Genomic DNA, 16530 nt, shown 5'->3' with positions numbered 1-16530 from the left:
GTGTGCCCAAATGTTTAGAAGATGTTTAGTATCTCTGGTCTCTAAGCTTTTTACTTTAGGCCTAAATGGGTTTACATGCAATTGGATTTTAATTTTTTTGACCAATCGGCCCCAAGTGGTTAAGTTAGGAAGTTTTGTTTCTAGTGAGGTGCAACTAAAAACTGGTGTGCCTCAGGGGTGTGTTTTGAGCCCACTACTATATTCCATATTCACATATGATTGTCTTTCAGCTGTCGAATCTGTTAAGGTAGCGAAATTTGCCGATGATACAGCAGTGGTTGGTTTGATTAGCGAGAATGATGAGGATGCTTATAGGCATGAGATTTTTAAATTGTTAGAATGGAGTAAGGAAAATTGCTTGCTCTTAAAACATATCCAAAACTAAGGAGCCGGTAATAGATTTTAGGCGAGGTAGTCGAAGACCGTTACTTCCTGTTTTTTTAGATGGTATGCAAATTGAGGAGGTAGATTTTTTTTAAGTTCCTGGGCATTTACATTTCTAGAGAGCTAACTTGGTCTTTAAACTGTACCTTCTTAGTTAAGAAGGCGCAGCAGCGCCTCTTTTTCTTAAGACGTCTCAAGGTTTCCTGTTTCAGTGTAGATATGTTGGTTAAGTTTTACCATAGTATAGTGGAGAGTGTTCTGACTTGTGTGGTAACAGTATGGTATGGGAACTGTACTGTGGCTGAGAGGGTGGCCTTGGAACGTGTGGTCAAAACTGCGGGCAGAGTCATTGGTGTGTCGCTGTCATGTGTACGTGACCTTTATGAAAAGAGAGTTTTAAAAAAGAGCTAGAAGTATAGTGGCAGTGTTATGATTCCAGCACTCTGGTCTGAGGAGATCTTATTGCAAGGACCGGAGCACTGGAACGTAATGCTGGGAAAGGGGAATGGAAAGGGAATAGCCCCTGGCGCCCTATCTCCGTTGTCTCGCCCGTGCTGTCAGTACACTCTTGCGAGACTATGGTTGCTTGAGCCCATGGCAGCCGTGTTTGAAGGGCGGATTACGTCTGCCCAACTTCGATGCCCCCTCAGGTCTTAATGAGAGACAAATAGTGTACCGAGACAGGGTGATAACAAGGGGCCCTCTTACTGAAACAACCAAAGCCAGGGGCTACTAACTAGCCTAAAACTAAATGTATGTGCAGCTTGCCGCCAAAGGAAAAGAACAACAAAGGAAATGCTGACCACACAATACTTTTGTGTACCGGCGGTGACAGCATAAGCAGAACCCTCTGCAAAACACCAGTGACAGAAATAATAATGGAATACAGCGGCCTAGGCCGACGGACGCGGCAGAGCCGCTACTCACGGAACCGGTACGAATACTGGCAAACGGACAGGAACTCCCAATGCTGCTGACACAGACTCTTAGAACTGGAGGACAGGCAGAATCCCAAACGAAAAGACCGGTGGACACCAAGAAGCCAGAAACTTGACCAGGCACAGGCAAAGGCACTGGACCTCAGGACAGGAATGCCTCACGGCAGGACACGGGATCAGACATAGGAATCGACACAGGGACTGACTCAGGAATCGACACAGGAAGCTCAGGAACTAGCAGGAACCAAGCTCAGAACTCAAGCAGACCGGATACCCAGAAATATCACCAGCATCAGTCAATTGCAGTCAGCCAGCATATAACAGAGAGGCCTAATTAATAATCTCATGCAGCTGCCCTGTTGCATGACTCCAAACTGACAAGATGCAATTAGCAGCCAGGTGAGGCTGAACACATGGGAACAAGCTGCAATTACACAGACTCACCAGCGGCAGCAGACAAGAGTATTCTAAAACAGAGCAACAGGAAATCCTGGCATGCAAGACAACTTTATAAACATAAAATAGGAATGAACCACTACCTGTGGTTCATAACAGTATCCCCTCCTTAAGGGTGAGCTCCGAGCACCCCATGACACCCACGGGGAACATGAACAGAAGTATAACATAAAATACATAACCAAAATGCAAAAATGGAAATGAGCCACAGCCGTGGCTCATAACAGGCAGATTCCAGTCATCCAAATTACTCAATGTTTCAGGAGTGTACGTACTGTACGCACACAAAATGTATGCTTAATAGTTTTTTTCCAGCAGCTATACGTGCACTAAATGGTCTAAATGAAATGGGATACATTTTTAAATGAGACATATTTTACCGTTTGTTTTACTGTACAGGATGTTTATATGATAATTTCATTAACATTTCATTGTTGTTTTGTTAATGACAATAAAGTATTTGTATTCGTAAGTAAGAAATGCAATGGCAAAGATGATTCAGCCCTGCAGAAAAGTTTATTGGTATATCGATTCAGGCACAACAGGCATTTCAGTTGCAATGAGAAATGGTGTCACAAACAGTCCCAAGAGATCCCGCTTATGTACTAAACGCTGCCACTTCATAATGGTTAATCACTTACCTGTCATGAAGAACAGATTTTCCAGAAGCATTCTGCATTAGAAGTCATTGCTGCTGGGACATGGGTACCACCATCTGGCTCTGGAACAGCTGACCATGATTCATCCCACCTGGGACAAGCCTTGTTGCACATGACCACTATGGCCAGTCAGCGGCCAGGGCACCCTATTTGAAACCCTCCAGGTGTATGATCCATTGACAGTGCAGCTTCGGACAATCCTGTATGTCCTCTCTGCCTGTTATTTTCAGAGTTTGGCTCCACAGTACTGTTTCCACTGTCACTGTGTAAGAAATATCCTCAGCATGTCTTGCTGTTCCTGTCTCCAGTGCACTTCTAAGTCAAAGTTCTTTTCTCAGCCTGTTTCTGTTATTGGTGCACTTGAAGTCCCAGTTTGTTCCAATGTATTGCGCATACCAAGAGTCAACACAGGTCAGCACATGTGCTTTTCCTATCTATTGTGCTACAAGTATTTACACCAGTATCAGCATGTCTGCTGTTTCTGTCTAATGTGCTGCAAGCATTTTACCAGTCTCAGAATGTGTGCTGTTCCTATCTAATGTGCTACAAGAATTATACTAGTCTCAGCACATCTGCTGTTACTGTCTATTGCGCTACAAGTATTTATACCAGTCTCAGCATGTCTGCTATTCATGTCTACTGTATATGAAGCATCAGTGCACGTTTCAGCATGTCCTGATGTTCCTGTCTATTGTACTACAAGTATTTATAGCAAGCATTATAGGGAGGGGTTTCCAGGCCAGTTCCTCTTAAAGAGCGACTCTAATTATGAAAATAGCATATAATACAATTACTAGAGCTGTAACCACAACATGCAGTTAAAAGGACAGAGTGGAGCTGCTGCACATGCCCAGTGTAGCAGCTTCTTCTACCAAGTTTTCTTTATGTGCTCAATCAGTGCACTGGACCAGAGAGTAGCTGCCAGGAAGAAGACATAGTCGCCTTACCATGAGGTGGGAGAATGTGTGCTTAAAAGTGAAGTTCCATCTCCTACTAGTTCTATTATGTTTATTTATTATAAAGTTTAACCTTTTCCTGACCACTGCTGTTTATATTAGTTAAATATGCTTTATACAGCCTATACCATGGGTTCCCAACCACGGTTCTCAAGGCATACTAACAGTCCAAGTTTTTAGCCATACTTGAGAACAGGTGACTTAAATAGTGCCTCACTTATACTGATTTAACCATTTAAGCTCAAGCATAGATATCACTAAAACCTGGACTGTTAGTGTGCCTTAAGGACTGAGATTGGGAAACACTGGCCTGTACCATATATAGAGTTAATTATTAATGCTGTATTCCAACATAAAAAGACCAACATGTATATTTATGTCCAAGGTCAGTGCTAGGTTTTCTACTGCACACCCTGACTCCTGCACTTGCTCCAGTGTTCTGCAGAGCAGGAGATTGTTGATTGCATTTGGAAACCCCCATCTGGAAATTCTGATTTTGCCTTTGAGTATCAGCACTCTGCTGTTCCTGTTCATTGTGCACTACAAGTTCCAGTCTGTTCAGTATACTGTGCACTCCAAGGGGTATATTTACTAAGGTCCCGATTTTGACCGATTTGGTGTTTTTTCTTCAAAGTGTCATCTCGGGAATTTACTAAACAAAAATCTCGGCAGTGATGAGGGCATTCATATTTTTTTGGAAGTCAAAGAAAAAAATACGAATGAATACACCATCGGTCAAATACGCTTGTTATTTGATACAACTCGGTAATTTACTAAAAATTCTATTTCACAAACACTGCCGGCATTAGCCAAACACTGCCGTGAAAAAATACAAATCGTAAAAAAAAGCAGTTTTAAAACAGAAATAAACAGAAAAAAAATTGCGTGGGGGTCCCCCCCTCCTAAGCATAACCAGCCTCGGGCTCTTTGAGCCGGTCCTGGTTGTAAAAATATGGGGAAAATTGAACAACCAGCAGCGGGCTCTGCGCCTGGTCCTGGTGCCAAAAATACGGGGGACAAAAAGCGTAGTGGTCCCCCGTATTTTTAACACCAGCACCGGGCTCCACTAGTCAGAGAGATAATGCCACAGCTGGGGGACACTTTTATCTTGGTCCCTGCGGCCCTGGCATTAAATCACTAACTAGTCACCCCTGGCCGGGGTACCCTGGAGGAGTGGGGACCCCTTAAATCAAGGGGTCCCCCCCCTCCACCCACCCAAAGGCCAGGGGTGAAGCCCGAGGCTGTCCCCCCATCCAAGGGCGGCGGATGGGGGGCTGATAGCCAAGTGTAAAAATGAAGAATATTGTTTTTTGTAGCAGTACTACAAGTCCCAGCAAGCCTCCCCCGCAAGCTGGTACTTGGAGAACCACAAGTACCAGCATGCAGTGGAAAAACGGGCCCACTGGTACCTGTAGTACTACAAAAAAAAATACCCAAATCAAAACAGTACACACACACCGTGATAGTAAAACTTTATTACATACATGCATACCGACACACACATACTTACATATGTTGACACGAGGCTCGATCCACTTCCCCATGTAGAATCCACGGGGTACCTGTGAATAAAATTATACTCACAACAATCCAGTGTAGCTTTTGTCCTCTTCTACTTATAATCCACGTACTTGGCAAAAAAACAAACCGAAAAACCCGAACCACGCACTGAAAGGGGTCCCATGTTTACACATGGGACCCCTTTCCCCGACTGCCGGGAACCCCCGTGACTCCTGTCAAAGAGGGTCCCTTCAGCCAATCAGGGAGCGCCACGTCTTGGCACTCTCCTAATTGGCTGTGCACTCCTTAGCTGTCAGTCAGGCTGCGCACAGCAGAGATACAATGTAGTGCATAGACGCTACATTGTATCCAATGGTGAGAACTTTGCGGTCAGCGGTTGAGGTTACTTGCGGCTGAGATGCTCTCTCTAAATTACATCTACTCTTGGTATGGACATTTTATTTGTTCTATTGTACGTTCTACTGTACCTACAGAATTTCATCCATCATATCTCTGGACACTTCGACATTGTTAATGAAAATGTTGAACAATAGTGGTCCAGGCAGGAGCGTATCTACCCATTGGCCAGGATGGCACTCGCCAGGGGTGCCGGCAGAAGAGGGGCGCTGCCTAAAGGTGCCACCCGCGGCCAAGGGGTAGACTTGCATAGACTAGGCACTAGGCAGTTACCTGTTCCTACCGGAGACATGGAGCACAGCAGTCACTCGGTGTAACTAGCGCCGATGTCCGGCACCTCACTTCAGTGAAGCAGTTCTAAAACTACAACTCCCAGCAGCCCTTGCTGCCAGGAGCTCCTGACAGCAAGGGCTGCTGGGAGTTGTAGTTTTACTGAGAGCTGCTTCACTGAAGTGCGGTGCCGGACATCAGCGCTAGTTACACCGAGTCACTGCTGTGCTGCATGTCTCTGGTACGAACAGGTAACTGCCCAGTGCCTAGTCTATGTAACTTACCCTAACCCTTCCAGGAAGTGTGCAAATCGTTGTGTAGATGGAAAGAAAGGAAGTTCCAGACCAGGAATAGGACAAATATGGGGCAATTAAGTCAGTTGAACTTGTCTTGGGTGCAAAGTGAGAGAGGTGCATGCCAGCGTGCTCTGGAAGCTGCTAGTATGACATTCTTAGATTTTTTTTTGCCTTCTAGCTTTTTTTTATTACTTTCAGGAAGGAGCCTGTCTGTAGCAGATATGCTACCTGTGTTCCACAGGCAGAAGTCATTACTGCTACAGTGCTACTGCCCAATTAACTGTGTTGTCCTATTAGTGTACTCAATGTTGTTTCAGTGAAGTGACAGCATGTGTGTCCAGGAGCGAAACGGAGGGAGTGCACTGCTATCAATTATCAGTTTACAAATTGGGGTGAAATAAATAAAATGGGCATGGAAAATAATAACAGTGGGAACAAAATTATTAATAAAGAACTGTGGCGTAACTACCATAGGTGCAGGGTATGCGGTTGCTATGGGGCCCAGGCTGTCATAGGTGCCCTGGACCCACCGCTTCCCCTACACCAAGTCAGTCATGCAGCTACAGTACAGTGCTCCTGCTCCTTTCCCTGCCCGTGTGTACATAGCAGAGCGCTAGGAACAGTACAGGCACCTGTGACATCAGAGCCAGTACAACAGACGGAGAAGGAGGGGGGTCAGCACTGTCATTACTGGCGCTGCGCAGCTCCTTGTACTGTGCACCTCCTTCCCCGGTACCATCCGTAGCAGTGCAGCACTTCCCCGTCATAGAGGGGCCGTGACACAGAGACAGAGCCCTGCGCAGCAGCAGGTGGATGGCTGCTTCCAAGGAGCAGCTGAACGAGCTATGTCTGCTCTACTTCACCAAGGCAAGCACTGACCTAAATGTGCACACTACACACCTGGGGGGCCACACCAGCATATAAACATGTGGATTGGGGGGCCACACCTGAACACACACATCAGGAGGCCACACCTTTACACACATCGGGGACGGGGGACCACACTTGCACACATACACACACTTGGGGGCCCCACACCTACAAACACACATACATACACACACCTGGGAGACAGGGAGGCCACACCTGCACACGCACCTGTGGGGACACCTATATACACACACACACATACACAACCCCAGGCACCACCTGCTGTGTGCCAGGGTCAGTATGGATCCCGGCCGCTAGAATGCTGGCAGGGGGGAGGGGGAGGGGGGGGGCATGTGCAAAGAAGCCACTTGTGGGCTCGCTATGCTCGCCACAGATTCTATTCCCACTCTATGGGTGTCAAGGACACCCACGAGTTTGAATAGCCCCTGTGTGGCGGCATTCCGGCTGCCGACATTGTAAGCGGTCAGGATTCCGGCATCGGTAACCGGACCGCCGGGATCCCAACCGCCAATAAAGCAACTACATCCCCTCCTCTATTTGTGTCTTTCACCGAAACCAATACTTTATACTGGGCTGAGTGACCACTCGCACTGAGGACATTTATAGCAGTGCTGCAGTAAGTGGGCCAGGCAAGCAACCCCAGGTCAATGCTACCATCCCGGTCCCAGCCCAGTGCCTCCCCATCTAACCAACCCTCACTTATCCCAGTGTCTCCCCCTCCACCATCCCAAAGTCTCTCCCTGCTAGTCCACTGTATCCCCCCTTCCATCCCCAATCGGCCAATGTCCCCTAAACCACTGCCCCCCCACACCTAACCCCCAAAGCCGGTACAGTATATATATACACATATACATACATACACACACACTCACACACATACACACACACATGTGGCGTAACATGTACTGTATGAGGGGTACTACTGTGGGGCATAACGTGTATAAGGGGTACTACTGTGTGACGTAACCTGTATAAGAGGTACTACTGTGTGGAGTAATGTGTATAAGGGGTACTACTGTGTGGCGTAATGTGAATGATGGACACTACTATGCGGTGTAATGTGAGCAAGGGGCACTATCATGTGGTGTAATTTGAATTGTGGGTACTATTGTGTGGCCACACTCTTTTTCGGCCTTCCCCATTTTAAATATGGATGGGGGGGCACCAGTCCCTTACTTTGCCAGGGGCGCTCTGACCCCTAGATACACCCCTGGGTCCAAGTACAGACTCTTGTGGCACACAACTTAGTACTTCAGTCCAATTTGAAAAAGTTCCATTTACCACAACATGCTGCTCTCTATTATCTAACCAATTTCTGACCCAAGTGCATATTGTGCTCCCTAGCCCTAGTTCTTGTAACTTATAGAGAAGTCTCATGTGCGGTCGGTGTTGAAAGCTTTAGCAAAGTCTAAAAAGATTACATCCACCTCCTTACCCTGATCAAGGTACATATAACAAGCTGATTTAAAGTGTTTCTGACAGAGGTATATTTCACAAGAAAGGACAAAGGTTGTTGTCTGATTACATGAGACCAAACAAGACAAGTGTTTGGAGTAGACATATGTCAACATTAGAATCTCCGCTTCTTAATCCTGGGACAATGGTGTTCACCTTGTGGATTAAATGCATAAAATCCACGATAAACTTTGTATTTATGTTATTTCTAGCACTAAAAATTAAGGCAACAGTGCCCCCTACTGTTGTTTATTTTTAGCATTTATGTATATTTCCTAATTTGATCTTTGTACCTATAAAATTGCATATTCTGGAGTTTTACAGCCTATATAAACTGGAAATTGTCAGTGGTAAAATAGCCTGATCTGCGTGGATGTAACCCCTCCCTACTTGCTACTCCCTTGGGGAAGTAAGGTTACTACTATGTATGGCTAAAGTGTGCCTCCACCCAAGCGGTTTTGAGGTGGGCTAGCTTGGGACAGCCCTTAGTATGAAATGTTACTAATGTTGGTATACAATAAAGGTAGTACAGTATATACTCTTACTTTCACCTTACCTATGTTCTTCTTTATTGTATTACAGATTGGTACCCGTGAGTTTCTCCGGAATCCCGAGTGACAGGTAAGTTTAGTAAATAGAAATACCACACATCCAACCACTTTTAGTATTTGTATTTTGTTAGTTCACAGGTATAATTATATCACCATAAACGTTTCAATACAACTATACTCTATATGTATACAATAAGGTTTGCATGCACTACAAAAAAAACATTGGAAACCGGTCACCAATAAAATAAAATCCCTGGGCCCAAAATAGTACAGGTAACAGTTAAGCGTGTGCCGTTGCAATATTTATTACCATTAAGTTCCCTACCCTCAAGTGGTTCGTAGGTGCACACGTTGGGGCCCTGGAGAATATGCGAAATAGTAGCTGAGTACTTTGGGATGACGAAGATACTTATATATCCCAATGTTTATAAAGTCTATAGAATGGGAAGAAGGTGAGTTTATTCCATATCTCCTAGTGTATCAGTCAGATATATGGCCCCGGCAGTGTAATCAATATCACGTGTCACCTTGATGCTATTGGATGTTGCCAATATGTTTCCACAGGTACTGCCGATCCTCCCGGTGAGAGGGTTTGGGGTATCCACTACACTAGATACTCTAATTAAGGCCTTACAGCAAGAGACCTTTGTCTTAGTTCAACTTTGCAGTTCTCCGGTGGTGCAGTGCACTGTCCTCCTGACACTATAAGTCTCTCTCCCTGTGTCGTAGCTGCTAGGCTGACACTGACAATGAAAAGGGGTAGCTATATTGTGTCGTCCCACTACGGTGCGATCTCTCAGCAATTACTCACATCTCATTGCATAGCACTAGGTGGAAGGTAGACCTCCGTTGTACAGCTCCTCCCCCGGGGCTGCTCTGCAGAATGATGCTCCGGTGGTAATTTCTTCACCAAGCGGCCACTTCCCTGATTCCGGGTCCTGCCACTTTAAATAGAGTGAAAATCTGAGTACATCCAAAACTGCTGAAATGTAAGAAACTGAAATGGAGCCTGAATTAACTGACATGCAGCACTTTCTTGGGCTACTAATTATTACGTGGGTCTGAGGAATAGGAAGGTGTTTCTCTGGGTTTACTCTCAGGTAGTTACTTAACCAGGGAGGTTTTATCAGGGAAATACTGGATGCTATTCTCCTTGAGCGGACAAATGATATAATAGCTGACCTCCCCGCTGCATCTATTGCTGCAGTAAGTTCATCAGGTTGGTCAAAATCTGACTGAAGTAATTCACTGAATGGCTTCTAGACTGTGCACAGCTAAATATTATGGTCCCTCTGCAATGCTGAATGTCCATTGACTTTATTATATTCCTCTAAACCCTGCTGTGCCGATTATTAGCAATAGGGTAAGGTAATTGAAAAACTCCCCTTCCTTATACTGCCACTGTACTAGGTGAGGTATCAACTCCCTTCAGTGAGAGGCCTTTCTCGGGTCGAGTCTAAGTCACTGTACTCCCCTTTTACCTTATATGGGCTTATGTTACTGTCTCCTTCCTGTGAGTATAGCCGCCCTCAATCACTGTCGAGGAGGGTGTTCACCTCCCAGTAGGCGTATCCCAGCCGGAGCTTTCGATCAGTGCCGCCCAGCCAGGCCTCTCATTTCAGCGAGACGTCACTTGCAGCCGCCCCCTCAGGCAGTGTCCTCTACCGTGATCATCCGCTCTCCGGAACCTGACAGGGGTCATACAGTGGTGTTTAGTATCCATCGGAAGAGTATTTAATTAGCAATATTCCGGTGTTGGTTTGAAGCGAATTAATCGCTCGTGCGAATAGTTATGGACATAAGAAGATTATGTCCATTTACTATTATTTGCACTTACTTATCCATGCGGCGGGAAACCTAGTTTCCCACCCACCTGAGCAGTTGGAAATGGTCTCAGCCCACCTGTATGAATCAACCTATGACCTTTTGTTATAGTGCGAAGACGAATTCCTGTGTCCAATGAACAATGAGGTTGTAGGGACCATTGAATTGTATTGTGCGTGGGGCATAAATAGACAAGCCGATCACATCCAGCTCACTCTTCAACGGTTCTCATTGCTGATAATCGGGAGCTGGATGTCCAGAGGCGCATGCGATCGTTCCCCTTTGTGCGTAAGTTTTCTCCGCAATCATATTGTTTTTCTTGTTATTGTGAGCCATATATCTCTCTCTCTCATATCTCTCTCTCTCCTCCTCTTTCTCTCGTATTCCCTTAAACGTAATAGTATTGTATTGTATTTCCTGTGTAGTTATCTGGTTAGTTAGTCTATGTTATATTGTAGTGTATGACTTGTACTGTATTATTCATTTTCAAGTATAACATTCATATAAGGCGTTAGACCCTAAGCCCGGTAGTTGTGTATTTCTTATAGTGTTAAGTATTCTCAGAGCGTCGGTGACGCTCGAACAGCTTTTAAGTTAATAAGGTTACACTGTGTTGCATCTACACCCTATCTCTACACTAAGGTTTTACTGCATATTACATTGTTTATGGTTTAGATATAAAGGTTTAACATTGTGAGCGTCTGCGCCGCTGGTGATCTCCTCGTGGTCCCGAGCGTCCGCTACGCTATAGCGAACCATTACGTTAGTCGGCAGCCAATAGCATGCCTGCCTGTGATCTCTTGGCCGTGAGCGAATGTGACGCTCGAGCGTCTCGACCACGGCTTAGCGATTGTTACGCAACGTGCGTACCCTTACGGTACTCCACACGTCAATAGCGTACAGTGTTCTTAGACCTCTTAAAGGGTTTTAAATAAGATAAATATTCAGCTTTATCAATTGGCGGCTCGTCCAGTCCTTCACATATCTCTGCTAGGTAATTTCAGCAGACATTATCCATCAGCAAAGGGCGGGAGATCATATTCTTCGCAGTGCTGACGGGATAAGCGTCTGCTTCGCTTAGTAAAGGGTGCTGAGGGAATCCGGAACCGGAGGTAAGAACAACACGCTAGTGTCTTTTAAAACTGTTTATTTCTATCTTGCGTACGCACACACGCATATCTGCATTTCTTTTTCGTGTATTTTCATATATCACTCTCCCGTTTGCCATTTTATAATTGATAAACGTGCTAAAAGACATTTGTCGCTATTTCATAGTTAAAGTGTAAAGGTAATATATTAAGGGATAAAGTGTAAAGCGCACACGTAACTCTACCTAAAGGTACAAGGAGAGATTGGCGTGGTGCTCGGTAGATGATCGAGGATCATCTACATTGATAAACGTGTTAGTTGTGTTACGGTGGACATTGGCTTTGTGTACACGTGTCTCTAACAAAGGGCTGAGACTCGCGTACGCAAAGGCAGACGCACGCAGCGTAAATTACGCAACGGAGCGTCTGGGTACGCCCACGTAACTCAAGTCACACGATAGTGTTGATTTTTAACAGGCGATAAATAGCGCAACAGGCGATAAATAGCGCAACAGGCGATAAATAGCGCAAATCTATTTTAATATCCGAAATTTAAATTAACAGATCCTTCTCCAAATTTACAACACATCTGGTTTAAAGAAAATTTCTGCGCAGAAATAGAAATAGAAACAAAAGTGTACATGTGGTGAGTGAGTGTTTGCAATTATACAATTTTGAGGTTGAACCACAAGAAAAGTATCGAGTTCTCGTGAAGGTACATACATGTAAGTGACGTGCATGGTGGCTAGGGAGGCATCCCTGGTTAAACATAAAATTTGAGCATTAGAGTGTAGCAGACCAGGAGGTCACACTGTAGCAGCAGACCAGGAGGTCTTATAACAAGACCAGGAGGTCCAGTTACAGCAGACTAAGAAGTCCGCTATAGAGACGAGTAGCACAACACCAAGAAGGGTTGGTGCGGAACCCATATAGGCCATAAAGCTCTGGCTGAAGGAATTCGCAGCAGTAATTTTCGATTCCACTGGTCGCTCCGCACATAAGATTAGTTGCTTATGTGCTGAACGATTGTACCGCACGTAATTGTGTGCATTAGTAAACCTGACCGGTACCATTTGTGTACGAAGGTCATAAACGCTATTTGTACATTTTAACGTGATTTGTGAAATTTTTTTATTTTAAGGGAAGTTCGCTGGTCACTCAGGAACTATCCAACAACCGATACTTGCTGGGGAACGCGCCCCAGTAAATAAAGGTTCACAGGGGCCCTAGGTTGGGTACAACAGCTCTGGATACAGTGATTGTGTTACTGGCCAACGTGGGCGAGAAGTGAGTGGAGTACTCGGTAAACTTCACCGCCAGCCTGCCCCGGACATCTTGGTTTTTGTAAGGGTTCGCTGAAGAAAAGCAACACCTGCAAGTTATGGGGGCCAGTTGTTCAGGTAGGGGGCGATCAACCTCGGTTCGGGTTGATTTAGTAAACCGACCAGTCGGGTCGGCAAGGTACGTAATGTGTGAAAAATACGGTTCACACACAGAGGTTTTATGTGATGAATGGGAGAGAATGACGGTACATGACGGGGAGAAATTCCCAAGAATAGGTAGCTTTAGCCCAGAAGTGTTACTAAATCTAAGGAGAAGGATAGGTCTTATTAAACCAGCAAAGAGACGGATCAAACATTATGATTGTTTAAAATTATGGCAACAGGAAAGTGAAATGCAAAGAGAGTTAACTGACATATCTGACTCTCATCTTGGGAGGAGAGATATGGCAATGGAGAGGATTATGGTTGCGGAGAAAGGCACAATGGTGTACGATAAAAATGCACTTAGTAACTGTATTAAGAATGAAAGTGTAAAATGTAATAATGTTTATGAAAGTGAAAATGTAAAAATTACAAATGTTAACCTGTGCAAGTCGCACCCCATGTCAAACTTCCCTCAGGAATACAAACAAGAAAGTGAGCCCAACACGATGTCGGCACCTCTTCCAGCAGCCATCACACAAGACATCCAGGTGGACGCGACCAAATCGGTAAAGGCAATAATCAAACCCCCTAACGGAGGGTCAGGTGAGGTCGTGTCCACAGGTACGTACAATGTTTTATATCACGCACAAACAAATGTACCCCATATTGTAAGACCAAAACAAGGTGATGTAATTGAATTTAGTCCTGTCAGGGTGATCACAGTCCCCAATGGGAAGACTGACGATCAGGGAACCATTCCCGTCCAGGACAGTGCAATGCGCTGTCCATGGTCCCGGACCGAATTGAGATCAATTATGTTTGAATTTCCTGATCCTAGGAAAAATCTAGTCGCATGTCAAAGGTTCATTAAAGAACTAGGAAACTCAACAGAACCCACCAACAAAGAGTGGCGGACAGTGCTGAGGGCATGTTTGCCCTCCGGTGTTGACTCTGCGAAATTTATTACTGATTGTCAATTAGACACAGAAGTACCTCAAACGGAGGAACACAATCAGGAATGTATTAAGCAGATAAACCAACAGTTGGAAGTATATTTCCCTGCCGTTGTCAAGTGGAATGAAATCTTCTCCATAAGACAAAACGAAAGGGAAAGTATTTTCAATTATTTCAATCGAGCACTGCAAGTAATGGCTAGGAACACTGGGATCACAGACATCAAAACATGCGCACAGCATAGAGAAATAGCGGTTAAGGTATTAATGAATGGTTTAAAGGAGGTATTGAGAACAAGGGTACAGACCACCAACCCAAACTGGAGAAATATCTCAGTGGCCGCATTAAGAGAGGCCGCTATTGATCATGATCGAAATATCACCAGACACAGGGAGTCACAAAGTGATAAGTTAATGGCCACAAGTATACAGGCCCTAACCACAAGACCACTCCAGCATAAGCCCCAAACCCCTGCGAGAAATTCAAATGTGGAAATCTGTTACCATTGTCATAAAAAGGGACACTTTGCAAGAGATTGTAGATCAGGAAGTAGACAAAAGTCACATCAGCCCCCTAGACAACAACATAATCATGGTATCCAAGGAATCAGGGAAGTACAGGGAAAACGGTTGATGGTGATGAGCATCCGAGCGTTTGAGGAGGCATCAAATCAACCAAGACCTCAGGTCATTGACACTTGGAGGAAACCCAGGGTTTGTTACCTTTGTAAAAGAGAAGGGCATTATGCCAGTAACTGTAACAGCCCACATAAAGTCAGACCCCCTAGACATGAAAATGAGCAAAAGTTAGGACACACCAAATTGTAACCAGGGATCATATAGGAAGAATTTTGGGCCACACCCATAATATATAGTCAGGAAAGGTGATCATTAGGATTGATGGTAAGCCTGAGGTTATGGTTAACAAATTGGGAGGTCATTCCCTGAAGACACAGGAATGACCGGGTGAAACGTTGTAAATGTATTTGTGAAATGTTTCTTTTTCTCTCCCCATCTCTGACGATTATTGGTAGGACTCAAACATTGCATGTCTGCTTGGTCTTTGCAGAAGTCTACCAAACCCCAGCATGACCTACCCACATCAATGTATCCTGGCCAGATACAAAGGGTGGAGTATGGAGGTGCTGGTGGGAGGGACTGCGCAAGGAAACCATTGGACATGTAGTTATGACAGCCTGATGATCTGACAATGTTTTAAAAATGTTTGAAAAATGTTTTTCCCTGTTGTTTATTGTTGATTTATGTGATATATACATATATGAACAGTTCTCTCTCTCTTGTTGTTTTTTTTTTTTCCCTCTCCCTCTTCTCACTCATGTTTTTATGTTTTAAAGATGGTATGTCACACCTCAGTTAGACAAATGGTAATGCAAGATTTTTTGCTCCTTACAGAAAGATCGCTGGTTTGGAAGGAATATTGCATCATCGGAATGTTCGGTTGGAAGACTGAGAGACAGCACCTTTGAGATGACAGCAGAACAAGAGGAACAACAAGACGAGAGAACTAATTATCGTAACAAGTTTCTCTCCCCCTCAAACTGTTTTTCTGTACCCCCATTACAAATTTCTTCTTTTCTCCTCCTGTAAAATGGACTTGCCCAAAGAGACTGTGATATGGATTTTCCTGTTGACCATGATGTTGACCAGAGCAGTCTGTTCCGGCGAGAGTACCAGTGAGGTCGAGAAAGGATCCAGAAAGATCCCGATGACTGAGACAGAGGTGTAAATTTCCAATAGCAACACAACCACCAAGCAAAAGGCGAGTACCGGAAACGATCTAGCAGCCATGTTATTTGTAAACATTGTGAAGGATTGTTAGCTGAAGAAAACTGTATCTGTAGGCTCTGTGACAACGTAGTTGAGGATGGGTGCATTAAGAAATGCCAATCCAGTTTTAATATCCACATGGACCGGCATCTATTGAGTGACTATCACTCCTTAGTGGGTAGTGTGTTAAACCAAACAGATTGTTGGGTATGCTCTCAAGTACCTCAAGGTCATAGCAAATCAGGACTAGTACCATTTCCTTTAACGATAGGGGAGGTACTTGAGCTAAGTGGTGGGAGGCCGGTGGACAGGAGGTTTAATATCTCTAGTCCTCCTAGTTTGAAGCTCCACCAATATCATGTGGATAGACCCCTAGTATGTTTTAACATTTCCAATCCCCGAAAGCCGGGAAGTTGGGAAGTGTCATGGAGCAACCAAACCATGACCTTTTCATATAGGGCAGATAGAATGCCTACAGATACAGAGCTTATACGCCACATAGCCAGTAGAGAAAAATCTTTCCGATATAGGTATACCCTAGGAAGTAGGATTACGAGAGTTGGAGAAGTATCACCAGGATACTGTGCACATATCGTACAAACTGATACGTGTACTAGACAGATGGGAGAATTAGGGGTAGGAGATTTCACATGGAGGATGTGTAATATGGTTATGTC

This window comes from Pseudophryne corroboree, chromosome 5, assembly GCF_028390025.1.
Source record: "Pseudophryne corroboree isolate aPseCor3 chromosome 5, aPseCor3.hap2, whole genome shotgun sequence".
NCBI classification, from domain to species: Eukaryota; Metazoa; Chordata; class Amphibia; order Anura; family Myobatrachidae; genus Pseudophryne; species Pseudophryne corroboree.
This window is presented reverse-complemented; position numbering follows the sequence as displayed.